General features: G+C 38.7%; 2 protein-coding genes across 5 annotated transcripts in view; one reads left to right on the top strand and one right to left on the bottom strand.

Moving 5' to 3' along the window:
* The window catches only part of LOC147871749 (uncharacterized), a 260,188-nt gene that overhangs the window by 114,970 nt on the left and 132,575 nt on the right, over positions 1 to 12,643 (bottom strand). The window lies entirely within an intron of this gene.
* The window catches only part of LOC110834927 (dystrophin, isoforms A/C/F/G/H-like), a 330,291-nt gene that overhangs the window by 313,301 nt on the left and 4,347 nt on the right, over positions 1 to 12,643 (top strand). The window lies entirely within an intron of this gene.

Below are 12,643 nucleotides of genomic sequence, written 5' to 3'. Positions count from 1 at the left end.
ATCTATGATTCTTTTCTCAGACGATGAAGGGACCGGAGCGTCTCTATAGAGCCAAGGACAGTAACCCTTTTATCTACGCGCCACTTAGACGCCCTCACAACGTGGTACGTCACATTTACCTAAGAAAACAAGACAAGCAAACAAATGTCTTGTTTCCCCAGTACAGAAAACAATGGAACGTCTGTTAAGTGATACTATTTTTCCGCTATCGCTATATCTCGCTTACTACAGAGTGAAGTTCATATGAATTGCAACTCGCAGAATTATTAGTGACATAACACTTTTTCACCTTGCCACTCTTAACGAGCTGCAGGTTCATACAGTCGAGTTGAAGTAAGTGTGTGCTGGTATTCAAGTGGGCCATGGAACTTCATTTCTTCCCTCTGCCCTCACAATGAATCAGACGCAATTTAATTATAGGACGGGATGCCTGTAATTAAGGGAACTGAGGCTCCATATACAAGCTGAAGTTAGTAGAGGAAGACCGATATTTCTCCCTCAAACCCTCGTTCCGCGTTCGCGCTAGCAATTTTTACCTCAGCCCTCGTGAATCTGAGTCCCGCCAGTGTTCAAGTGTCCTTTCGATCACAAACCGCACAGAGAGTCATCATGGCGTACTCGTAATTGCACGTTCGACGATTTAATAAATTGGAAACTTTAATTAAAACAAGAAAATAAGTCCCAGCGGTACATCAATCATACGCGCTTTCAACTCCGTCTTCTTAATGACTATCGAGCAAGTTAGTTCAGCGGCAGAGAAGTCCTTGTCTCGCGATCCGAAAGCTTTAATTTCGGAGACATCAATACAGAATTTTCTGGCTGTTTTCAAAACATAAGACAGTCTACATGCGATTACTGTGTCTAACTGCAGATATATCTTCATTTTATATTATTCTAACCAATCGTTACAAATTATTCAAACTGTTATCTAGTACTGGTGACGTATGTGCATTTTATACTTCGTTGAAATACGAACTAGGAATGACATGAAGACATCATAAGAGTAACATGAAATGGCAATAACGTCAAATAGGCTACTGGTTTAATGTTCTATAGCTCAAACTCATACAAATAACTTGAATATTTAGCCTGTACCTCAAATAAAACAGCACTCCCCCATTTCAAAGATCAAAATGTTAAATAAATAATTTCTTGTTACAGTTTCCATGATTTGTTGTGCTGTTACTGTGGTAATTTATTAATTCCGAAGTCTTAACTGCAAAAGCTGCATGGTACTTGCCCATAAATGCATCTTTCTTTGGCAAAACAGGATCAAACTTACACTGCCTGAAGCCATGATTGCTAACTTTGTAAATTTTAAGAATAAATGCTCACAAAAAAAAAAATTGAAAATTGTAACAACTAGCCCCGGTCTCCCCTAGTACGGATTGACGGTCATCTGAATCGCGTGTTCAATGCGCTTGGAACTGAAATTTTAGCTATAAAATTTAGTGGCAAGTGTACAGAAGTTCTTTTACATCGAGAGAATTTTTAGCACGCATTCACAGATGCCACATTTGAAATATTCTACTGTAAAAGCAATTTTAGGGAATTTGATTATACCGAGATCACTAAATGGTTCTAGTTAAGAAAACGGCCGGAGGTTAGGTCAGAGGGCACTCGTTCCACGGGGGTCGGCGGTGGTAATAAAGAACGCCAGTGCTCTGTGTTTACCTTGCAGTTTGATGGAGAGCTAACATTAAAACAAACTGCTTTAATAGAATTCCTGTACCGCATGAACATCCGGGCGCCAGTGTTCGCGAATTTCTGTCCTGGAATATTGGAAATTGTAAAACAGATACGGATTAGTCCAGGCTGATCTGTTGGTTACTTTAATTAAACCTTTCAACAAAGTACAGGTAACTATGATGGCTGTCTTCTGGGTTGTAGCGACGTATAGTCTGGTACAAGTTTACCGACGTTTCAGAGGTACTTGCTGCCTTCATCATCACGGTGATGATGGCCCTGATCATGAAACGTTGGTAAACGCTACAACCCAGAAGACAGCCATCTTCGTACTGCCCCCATTTTCAGGGTAAACATTGCTCCCGTTGGCTCTGACAGTACTTTCGAGATCTGGACACAGACGGCAAGGCAAATACAGGAATATATTAAGAGAAATTGGGTGTGAATATACAGACTGGACCGAATTATGATAGGGAGGGACCAACGGAGGGCTTTTGTGAACACAATGATAAATTTTAGGGTTCTATATACTTAGAAAATTTGTTGGGATACTATAATTATTTTAGTATGGACACAATTATATAACTTAGCTGATAATTTTAAAGAGACAGGTGAGGATTAGCGGCATATAATCTTTACCGTAATTTTTCTTGCGCTGAAATGTTGGAAGTGCCTTGTCTGCAGAGCGCAAAAACATCGTCACTTACAGAAGGCCATTCTTTTGTCGTTCGACGCTGCGTGACGCAGCCTAAAGGCACAGTACGTGACTGGTTTTGAATCAAGATCAACAACTACAACCGAAAGAGGACAGGGTGCTTAAGGAAGAGGCTGATTCAACTACCAGTTACTGTAAACATTCTGTCTTTTGGTTTAGTGTCACTTATTAAATATTTATAACCAATTTCCACTCTATGTTATTTCAGTTAAAACACACTGTTCTATTTCAAACAAACTTGAAGGCGCTAACGAAAAGCATGATTTACGAACTTTTCCACTCTGAGTCGCGTGGAGGGAGGTAATCCCCCGGGGGTCGGAACTGAGACCGGAAGGGCCCCATAAAACATCAATGAAGAAGTGGAACAACACTAACATGGGGCTGGAGGGATGTGCTTTGACACCTCGTGTCGATGCGGGGAGGCGTCCCTAAGAGAGAGCAAGGAGTTCAAGGGTCACACAAGAGCCGAGTCAACTGAAAACAGGGTTAACATGATTTATACTGGAGCATGGGATGGGGTGCAGCTGAGAAGCCGAGTTTGGACTCCAAAGCTCCTTGCGTCAGATCACGTTAAGGGCAGGAGCTCCAGGGATTACACTGCCCCGACAATTTAAATAATGTACCATCTTTGAGCGTCGCTCTCAGAAGCAGTTTTTATGTCGTCGCCTTATAAAATTACTATACTGTATTGCACAAAAGGAATTAAAAGTCCCCTGCATTAAACGCGACGCGGTTTGTCCTTCGGGAATATGAAGATCACAATAATTAAATTAAATTATTTTATTAAAGTGTTTTGCTAACAGCAACGAGCCTATGATAAGTACACACCAATAAATGCATTCATTAAACAAAAACAAGTGAAAATAAAAGTAAACTAAAGGCATATAAAGAATCCGGACTCTTTACTGTGACGTGATACTGTCCTCAGAGGGCAATATTTCGATCAAAAATGTCCAAACATCTCCATGTAGAATTTTCAGCAAGACGCACTTAGCTGAAGGGCTATACCTTAATGTATTGCTTAGAAACTAAAACAAAAACAATACAACAATAATAGTATGATCCCTGCTTTGGATGCAGGAGGTCCCGGGTTCAAATCCCGGCTGAGCCCCCCCCAAATTTTTTGCTGTGTCCGGCGTAAGCTGGACACAACAAAAAATTGTTTAAAGACTCATCAGATGTTCCACAATAACAACATTGCCCGAATTTATAACTTGTGTTGGGCAAGGCCGTGGTCTAGGCAACACGGAGTTTTCCTCCGTGGCATCCCAACAATTACTCCATTCACACACAGAAGAAGGCAATGGCAAACCACTTCTGGATCATCTGCCAAGAACGTATATGAACAGGTCCCAGTCCGAGAAAAGGATGGAAGGATCCTGTTCATATGGACCTGTCATCAGACAGAACACTAAATAAAAAATTATAAATAAGGGCAATTTAAACTGGACGAAACAAGTGATATGATAAATCAGTTTCTGATTTCTATAATCGATAATTTCTGCTGTGAGGTTAAATTATATTATGATGTGTTACTGAGCAGAAGGCTTTACTCATTAGCTCCCACGCTGCCTCAACAATTATTCATATCCTAATATCTGAATTAACTTTATCGTTCTATACAAATTACGCTGCAAGGTCTAAGTAGTGATTACGTTTGTTACAAGAAACTTTAATTATGAAATCTGACAGAACGTTCGTCTCCCCTCTAATACAGTTTAAATTTCCAAACACTTCTTTTTTCAGATTGAAATGTCATTACAAAGTTAAAAAAGAAATGTCATTTCCACAACTCCCTTTTTCTGGCCTGGTTTTAATAATTAGCTTAGCTCTGGATGCTCGAGAAACACTGTTAAACTTCTCACTTATGCAGATAGACACAATTAGAACGCGTGCACCATTCTAGTTTGGCCGATTAGGTCTTGTCACTTGGAACAAAATTTACTGCGTGACTTCTTTTACGTCTGACAAATAATAACTCTCTGTCGTCATGTGCAGAGGATGACATATTTCGACGGTAACACGCGATCACACGCAGAACAGACGCTTCTGAGCGAGAAACAGGAACAAGTTCCGAAATTAAAGGGCAGAATTAAAAGAGACGCTTTGCACTGTTTGCTTTCGTACGTGGTGTTGGATCTTTAGCAACAGTAAGCGGTATTTTATTAATTTAATGACGATATTCCAACTGCAAGCCACGGTGGTCTAGCGGTCAGAACGCTGGCCTTGTAATCCTGGGGTCTCGGGTTCGATTCCCGGCGGTGCTCGAATTTATAACTTGTGTTGGGCAAGGCCGTGGTCTAGGCAACACGGAGTTTTCCTCCGGGGGCTTCTCCGGTTTCTCTGTGGCATCCCAACAATTACTCCATTCACACACAGAAGAAGGCAATGGCAAACCACTTGTGGATCATCTGCCAAGAACGTATATGAACAGGTCCCAGTCCGAGAAAAGGATGGAAGGATCCTGTTCTTATGGACCTGTCGTCAGACAGAACACTAAATAAATAAATACATTCCTCGTGTGCTTATTATATTTTTGGAGACCTCGGAACTGGAATTTGCAAAATTCCATGTCCACACGAAACAACTCAAAGACCACTGCAAGGTATTTTCACGGAATTTGACAAAGGGTAATTTTCTAAAATTTGGTTAAAGTTAGACTATAATGATGGAACCACTCGTGCGGATTCGCTAACAGCTTCGCAGTAGCCATTTGAGGCCAGAGTCACCTTGCCAACGACATGTCGTCAACTCCTGACAACTTTAACGCAATTTAACGCAAACGCTCCAGCATTGTACACCAAGAGTTTAATGTATTTAAATTTCCTGTCAACATTACTTCTCATATTACATTCGTATGGATCAGAATTATACGATCATAACACAAAAATATTTGAACGGATCACGTCCCGTTACATTATTAGTTCTATTTTCGTTTCAGTATTAAAAATTTTCTGTTATCAGACGTAAATTTACATGTGTGATAACTGAGCAATCGGAAATGTGGATTTCTCTAATGATGAAATTTCTCGTCTCACCCAGATTCCGTCGAAGACAGAACTTACCGTATTTACGTGTTATAAATATTTCCAACCCCCAGTTAATCGATCGTCACGGGCAAGGGGTTAGCATTTTCTTTTTTTATTATTCGGGAAGATCCAGGTTCAAATCTCGCCTCGCAGACTCGCAATAATTAGACTTTCATGAGTATCGTCTCTCCAGGCAAATACTGGGCTGGACCTTTAATGCGAAAATGACCACTTCATTTTACATTCTTTAAATTCATGCATCACTAATCATTGTCACAGGGCGGTATACGCCCATATAAGGAAAGTTCAAATTGAACCCGTCCGGAAATTGTTAAAGGCGTTAGACTGTAATCCCACTGACAAACTAGCCAACAGATCCCCTCATACAATAGCAGAAATTTAAAGCATAGAACATAAATACATAATGAAAATATTTTTTCCGGTTCTAATTCAAATTCTGGATAATGGAGCATGGGAGAGATTAATATAAATCTCCACGGACCCCTGGTATGCGGTGTTTATGACAGTGGGGCTACTGACGTAATACGAATCGAGATCAGATAGAAGTAACATTCACTTGCTCTAACAGAAAAAAAAGGGCCAACAGTGTTCTGACGTACCCACGCAAAAATTACGATTATACGATCGTATCTCCTACTAGAACCATGTTCTGCGAGGTTATGAGAATTCATATTAAAATAACGACAGAAAACAATATTTTACGACCTTCCTGAAAAGAATCAAAGTAAATAATGGATCTATTATAGCCAAACACAGAAATTCAATATTCCAGCTCTCTTCCAAGAGCTCTAAAATGCTCTTTCGAAGCCTGATCTGAAATAAAACAACCAATCCGTTGTTGAATATGAAGAAAAATAAACAACCATGTGCACTTTTAATTTATATGTAAACAAGGCCTTGTTTATATCCGATAGCTGAAATACTGAGCTTTACTTTAGTTCCTATGGGACAAACAATTTGAAATGCAATCTCTATATAGCAACGAAACATCCTGTTTTTATATTCGTAGCTTATCCATAAGATTATGCGAAGTCTTTGTTTGTTAGTTCCTTGCATCTGATCATTAGATGATCCGTTTATCTCGCTAACATTGGGGCATTTGTACTGACGTCGTAAGTCACAAAGATTATTAGGTTTTTTTCCAAGCTTTCCTACAAACCAAAAATACTCTATGGGTCCGTCCACGTCTGTTGCATCTTTTGTCACGTTAAAGCAGTTATTTAGTAAAGTATTGTTACGACAATTATCTCGGATGACACTGTTGCAACAATGATAATTTCCTTGTTAAATACTTTTACATCAATTTAGAACTTCGAGAGATAGAAAAATCATTCGAGAGTAAGAATTCGTAAATCTTTACCTAGTGTTCTCCACGCGTGTTCGCACCCTCACCTCCACTGCTACCAACGTATTAATGCGTTGGAGCGGTTTGTTTCTCGTGTAATGAAATTCAAAGTGGGGGAAAAAGGGAGCAAAGCATGACATGTGACCAACCTGTAGTCACAGACTGCGGATGGAAGTTTGTTAGCGAACTAATTAAAGGAATAATTAGGGGCTGAAACTGTTCAACTTGTGAAGTTATGGTACTTGTCTCAGTCTTTCTAATTAGGCTATCTGATAAGGAACAGAGAACACAGAGAGCACATTACTGAACAGATATTCAACGAGTAAGTTCAGAAATAATAAGAGTGAAACAAGGATTAAAATATACTTTAAACGCACTCTTTGTCATTTTTACATCTCTCTGTCCTTGATGTTCATTCAGTGTGAGGATAATCACAATTATGTGCCACTGTGCACAGTAACACTACTTCCCTTATTTATTTTTCGAGATGGTACAATTTTAACAAAGTGTGCACGACTGTAATATTCGAGAAAATACAATATAATCTACTCTTGGCGTTATCTTACGATTTCTTGCTCTGCATCAATAGTTGTTTATAACTGTTCGTTATCAGCACTTTTTCCATCGTGTTCTTTTAAAATCACGACGTTTCAGAGGCTGGTTCTGTCTCTGATAGTCTCTGTCACTCGTGACAGAGACACGCTCTATCTAAGGGACCCAACAGAGTAGGTACCTCTCAATTGAAGACGGAGACAGAACCAGCCTCTGAAACGTCGTGGTTTTAAACGAACAGACGATGGAAAAAGTCCTGATAACGAACAATTTTAAGTGTAAACTACCGTCGTCAAAATCCTTTAGAATTGAAAGTCGTTTATACTTATTATAACAACATGCGACTATAATTCATGCATAGCTGTCTTAACACTTCCCCTAGAGTTTGTATGGGTATTTAGCAACCGACTTCTCCAGCACAATATACATGTTAATATTTCTCTCACGGCTAATCCATAACAACAATAATTAGCACTGTTTCTCCTAGGGGATGACACGACCGTAGCTCTGATAAGCCCCTTACTCAGATGAAGACATTATACGTTCGTAGTGACAGCCAACATCTTGTTAGAAACCTACGAGAAATTACGTATGTTAATGCGGGTTTTTAAAATGTATTTTTCATTTAAAATAATAATAATAATAATAATAATAATAAATCAATCGGAACTAAATTATTCTGATGAAAGACAAAATTCCGATGTTTGTCATAATAAATGTAGATTTATCTCAAGAATATTTAGGAAATAACATCTTAAACGTCAATAAACATCTAACAGAATACTCAGCGCAATATCCCCGAACACAATAATCTTTATATTCTCCTCCGTAAGAACTTGAAATCTTACCAAGAGACTTCTTGGTTTACCTCAGATACTCCAGGACTGAACAGCCTCCCAAATGTTCCACAAAATTTCTAGACATTTTGACATTAAAGTGTCTTCAGAAGACAGATATTTTCTGCCTCTGAGTTTATTTTTTTAAGAAGATTTATATTCAGCAAAACGTTACTATAATGTTAATTTTCAACTCGGTTCTGACAGAAGAAACATAGAACGCCATATGCAATATACTAGCCAAGTATCCATTACGAGTTTAAATATATTAGACATGCACGTGGAAAACGCCATTTACAAACAGAGTAACACAAATATTCGTGTAATATTTGCAACATGGTTTCAGCTTCCACATCAGTGTGCAGTGAATATGAGCAGAGCTGGCACCTTCGAAATATATAAGAAGAAAATTCTTCTACAGCATCACAGAAAAGACATTTGGTGCAAAGTGTCACTAAATCATACGACTCTGTAATAAGGAGATTTGCAGTTTCAGTTGAATTGCTCCTACGACGGCTTCCTTACGAAACCATCCCACAACAAAATTTTTTTAAAAAAAAAGTCATAGAATAAAAACGTCGGTGACCCAGAATGGATCTGATATATGAAGACAGTATGTATGAACATTACACTAAGCCGCATTTGTACGTCTCTAAAATAAAACAAATTATGGGTAGGTCCGTATATTTGCATCCGGAACAATAAATAATTAATCTCCGAACTGCTAGACAGACTTTGATAAAATATTAAGTTATTAATCTACAATACAATTATGACTCCTGTCATCAAGGTGATCACCATGATGATGTAGGCAGTACGTGCCTCTGTAAACGCCAGAAAATTTATACTAGACTACACGGACAACAACAAAGAATACAACCATCTTAATGCTGTATATTGCTTCTTAAGTTTCATTGAAACTCATATTTAAATATAATAGGCTCAGTCTATTATTAATTACAATAAACACTTTGAAAAATCAGAATAAATGAACAACCAACTAAAACGAAATTTCTCTCGCTAAGAATTTTCACTGATGCATGTTACTCACTTTACAGAAACCTACAATAACTTGCCTGCACGTACTTATCCAAAACCTCTCACGATACTTAACAAATCATTTGACATCGATAAACGCAGGAAATTTCATGGCCAGCTGAACGACCGCGCACTGCAGACATTCTGACGTCGTATCAGAGCCAAATGTACTGCACCTAATACGATATTACTCGCACTGATTAGCTCGCCTTTCTGTACGTGAACTGAATTCATTTGCAGATCCACGAGACGTGATGATGTGACATAGGGGCAGATGACGCCATAGAACAGGGCTACGTGTCCGCGTGTTAGTTAACCCTTTGAAACAAGAAGCTCAAATACGTAAATAATATTTAACAATTCAGTTTCTAAGATCAAATAGTTAATGCTTTTGTCGTTAATTCTGGGAATCATATGCAAAAATACATACAATTTTTGCAGAATTTAGAGCTACTGAGTGTTATAACAGTGATATAGTGCGTGTCCCAGAAGTGCAACGTCATGGGGGAATTCAGTTATCTGGCAAAGTGCGGGAAAACGTAATGAGGAAAATGTGTTTTTCCGTGGTAGAGCCGCTGTGTCGCTACTCTATTTACATGTTTCCAGAATAGGAGGAAAGGGTCCTGAAGGAAACACAGGAACAACAGAAAAAAAAGAGTTGTCAGTGGAACCACGGTTCCGGAGAATTTGACGTAAATACGTCTATACGGAAAGGAAGTTTATATATTGGCTTTATTCTAAATATTTCCTTTATACCCGCTTCACAATTGAGTAAATTTTGATTAAGACATTGCTTATTCAACTTCAATTAGTTACGCTTAAGATGGGTCTGTTGTAGCTGAATGTAAGGTAATGTAAGGTAAGGAAAGGTTATTTATTATTTAGTGTTCTGTCTGACGACAGGTCCATATGAACAGGATCCTTCCATCCTTTTCTCTTCTCGGACTGGGACCTGTTCATATACGTTCTTGGCAGATGATCCAGAAGTGGTTTGCCATTGCCTTCTTCTGTGTGTGAATGGAGTAACTGTTGAGATGCCACGGAGGAAAACTCTGTGTTGCCTAAACCACGGCCTTGCCCAACACAAGTTATAAATTCGGGCACCGCCGGGAATCGAACCCGGGACCCCAGGATTACAAGGCCAGCGTTCTAACCGCTGGACCACCTCATCTTATTATTATTTAGTGTTCTGTCTGACGACAGGTCCATATGAACAGGATCCTTCCATCCTTTTCTCGGACTGGGACCTGTTCATATACGTTCTTGGCAGATGATCCAGAAGTGGTTTGCCATTGCCTTCTTCTGTGTGTGAATGGAGTAACTGTTGGGATGCCACGGAGAAACCGGGGAAGCCCCCGGAGGAAAACTCCGCGTTGCCTAGACCACGGCCTTTCCCAACACAAGTTATAAATTCGGGCACCGCCGTGAATCGAACCCGAGACCCCAGGATTACAAGGCCAGCGTTCTAACCGCTAGACCACCGTGGCGGTTAAGGAAAGGTAAGGTAAAGTAAAGTAATGTAATGTAATGTAACTATGTAGGTAACCATTGTTGTTTATTTGTTGATAAACAGATAACGTTTCCAAGGTAACATAACAATGAAGTTACACTTTTTCGTTTCCCTTTTTCGTAACACTATTTCGTAACACTTTTTCGTAACATTTTTGCCGAATGACACTGACCCTAAAATATAGACGTATTTACGTCAAAAACAGCAACGACTAGCAAACTGTCATGTCAACGTGGCTACATCGCAGGTGATGTAAACAGCGTAGCACCATAACGGCTACTCCTAGATAAGAAATTCCCAACTTATGGCCTAGAAGCCATTGGACACTCTGTATATAGGATTAACTACCGTTCAGCTGCAAAGATAATACGTGGGACGCAGTTCACTGGCGGAGTTCAAACTGAAGAAACTCGCTAATGGACGAAAGTGCACTGTGCTGAAAACAGGGTCACAGACATCCCTTTCAATATTTTGCAGACGAAAAAACTGCATGATGTTGATTGCAAGAAACAAACAAATCCTGCAACGTACTAGTAAACAAACTAATTTCATGGACGGCGGTAGGTTTTCAATAGTTGATAACCGCTGAGCTACTTTTCTAATTTCCAGCCTTTTATGAAAGCCCCAAGCTGTAAAATAGTGCAATCTTTTAATAACTGCCACTATACGCTATTCTAAACTGTGTCCTTTTTAATATTATCCTCTCATTTACGTCTCGTTCCACAAACCTGTTAATTCTACTCAGCAACGTACTTTCTATTAAACTTGTGATTGAAAATTACAAAAAAGACACGTTTAATCTAGGACGAACATTTAAAATTTCGAATAAATTAATATCAGGTTACGTAAGGGATCAGTTTCGAAAAAGAAAAATCACGGACCACACACAGAAATTGAGTTATGAACAATGGAAGGGAAAAAAGAGCATGGAAGATGTGAATTGCACGCGAAGATTTCCCCACAACCTTTAATCTTCTCTGGAGAAATTTGCATCTATTAAGAAGACCACCGAAACAAATTTAGTTCCACTGTAGATGCCATAAAAATTTATGAAGTAGGAAGAATCGAACACTAATTAGGTTAAAATGTTAATCTCATAAAACCTTCTGCCTTGCTCAGAGATGCACGGTTACAAAACGGGCAACTTACAATAATTCGCTATGTAATAGCTTCTTCCGAACCTAGACTCGGGGCCAAATCCAAGAACATACAAATGGAACGAGAAATAGAGTTTCCTTACTTGCGGAGTTTCATTTAAAGACGACATGTCCTTTATAAAGCAACGCAGATATCTAGAACCTACACAGTTAATCATCATGATAAAGATACGGCATTATATGATTTTAACAAACCGTTTCTAAATTAGGTTTTTATTTTGCATTCTAAAACTAGAAAACTGACCACCAAAAATGAAGGAAAAATCTAAATTATTACTTAAAAATACAATGTTAATTAAAAAGTCGAAAACAGGAACATATCAAAATCCTAATTACCACTTATCTTTGATTAATTACGAAAACTGCGAAGAATTAACACTTAAATATCTGTGCTGACGAGTTGTATAGAGTTAGAAGTACATAGCACGCCATAGATGAGAGAATATTCTTTTACATACAAGAACAAAATTAAGTAAAGCTGTGTATTAATAAGCTAACATCGTTACTTACATTTCCTTTACTAAAGAATTAGATAAGATTTCATATACCGCGATCTCAAATATGATCTTTTCGAGGTTATAATAACTGTGCTGCGTTGTAGCAAGTACACAGATGACCTCCTTAACAACATTACCATGACAACGGCTGTATTATACCACAAAGCAACACTATACCGTAGTAACGGTTATAACAGCACACACATTCAAAAATATTATCATGGGAAGACCAAAATCCCATGACAAAAGCAAATGAT

This window comes from Zootermopsis nevadensis, unplaced genomic scaffold (assembly GCF_977971745.1).
Source record: "Zootermopsis nevadensis isolate Lab colony 2312 unplaced genomic scaffold, Znev_1.0 Znev_ptg000040l, whole genome shotgun sequence".
NCBI lineage: Eukaryota > Metazoa > Arthropoda > Insecta > Blattodea > Termopsidae > Zootermopsis > Zootermopsis nevadensis.
The sequence above is the reverse complement of the archived record's forward strand: the minus strand, read 5'-3'. Positions and strand labels throughout refer to the sequence as shown.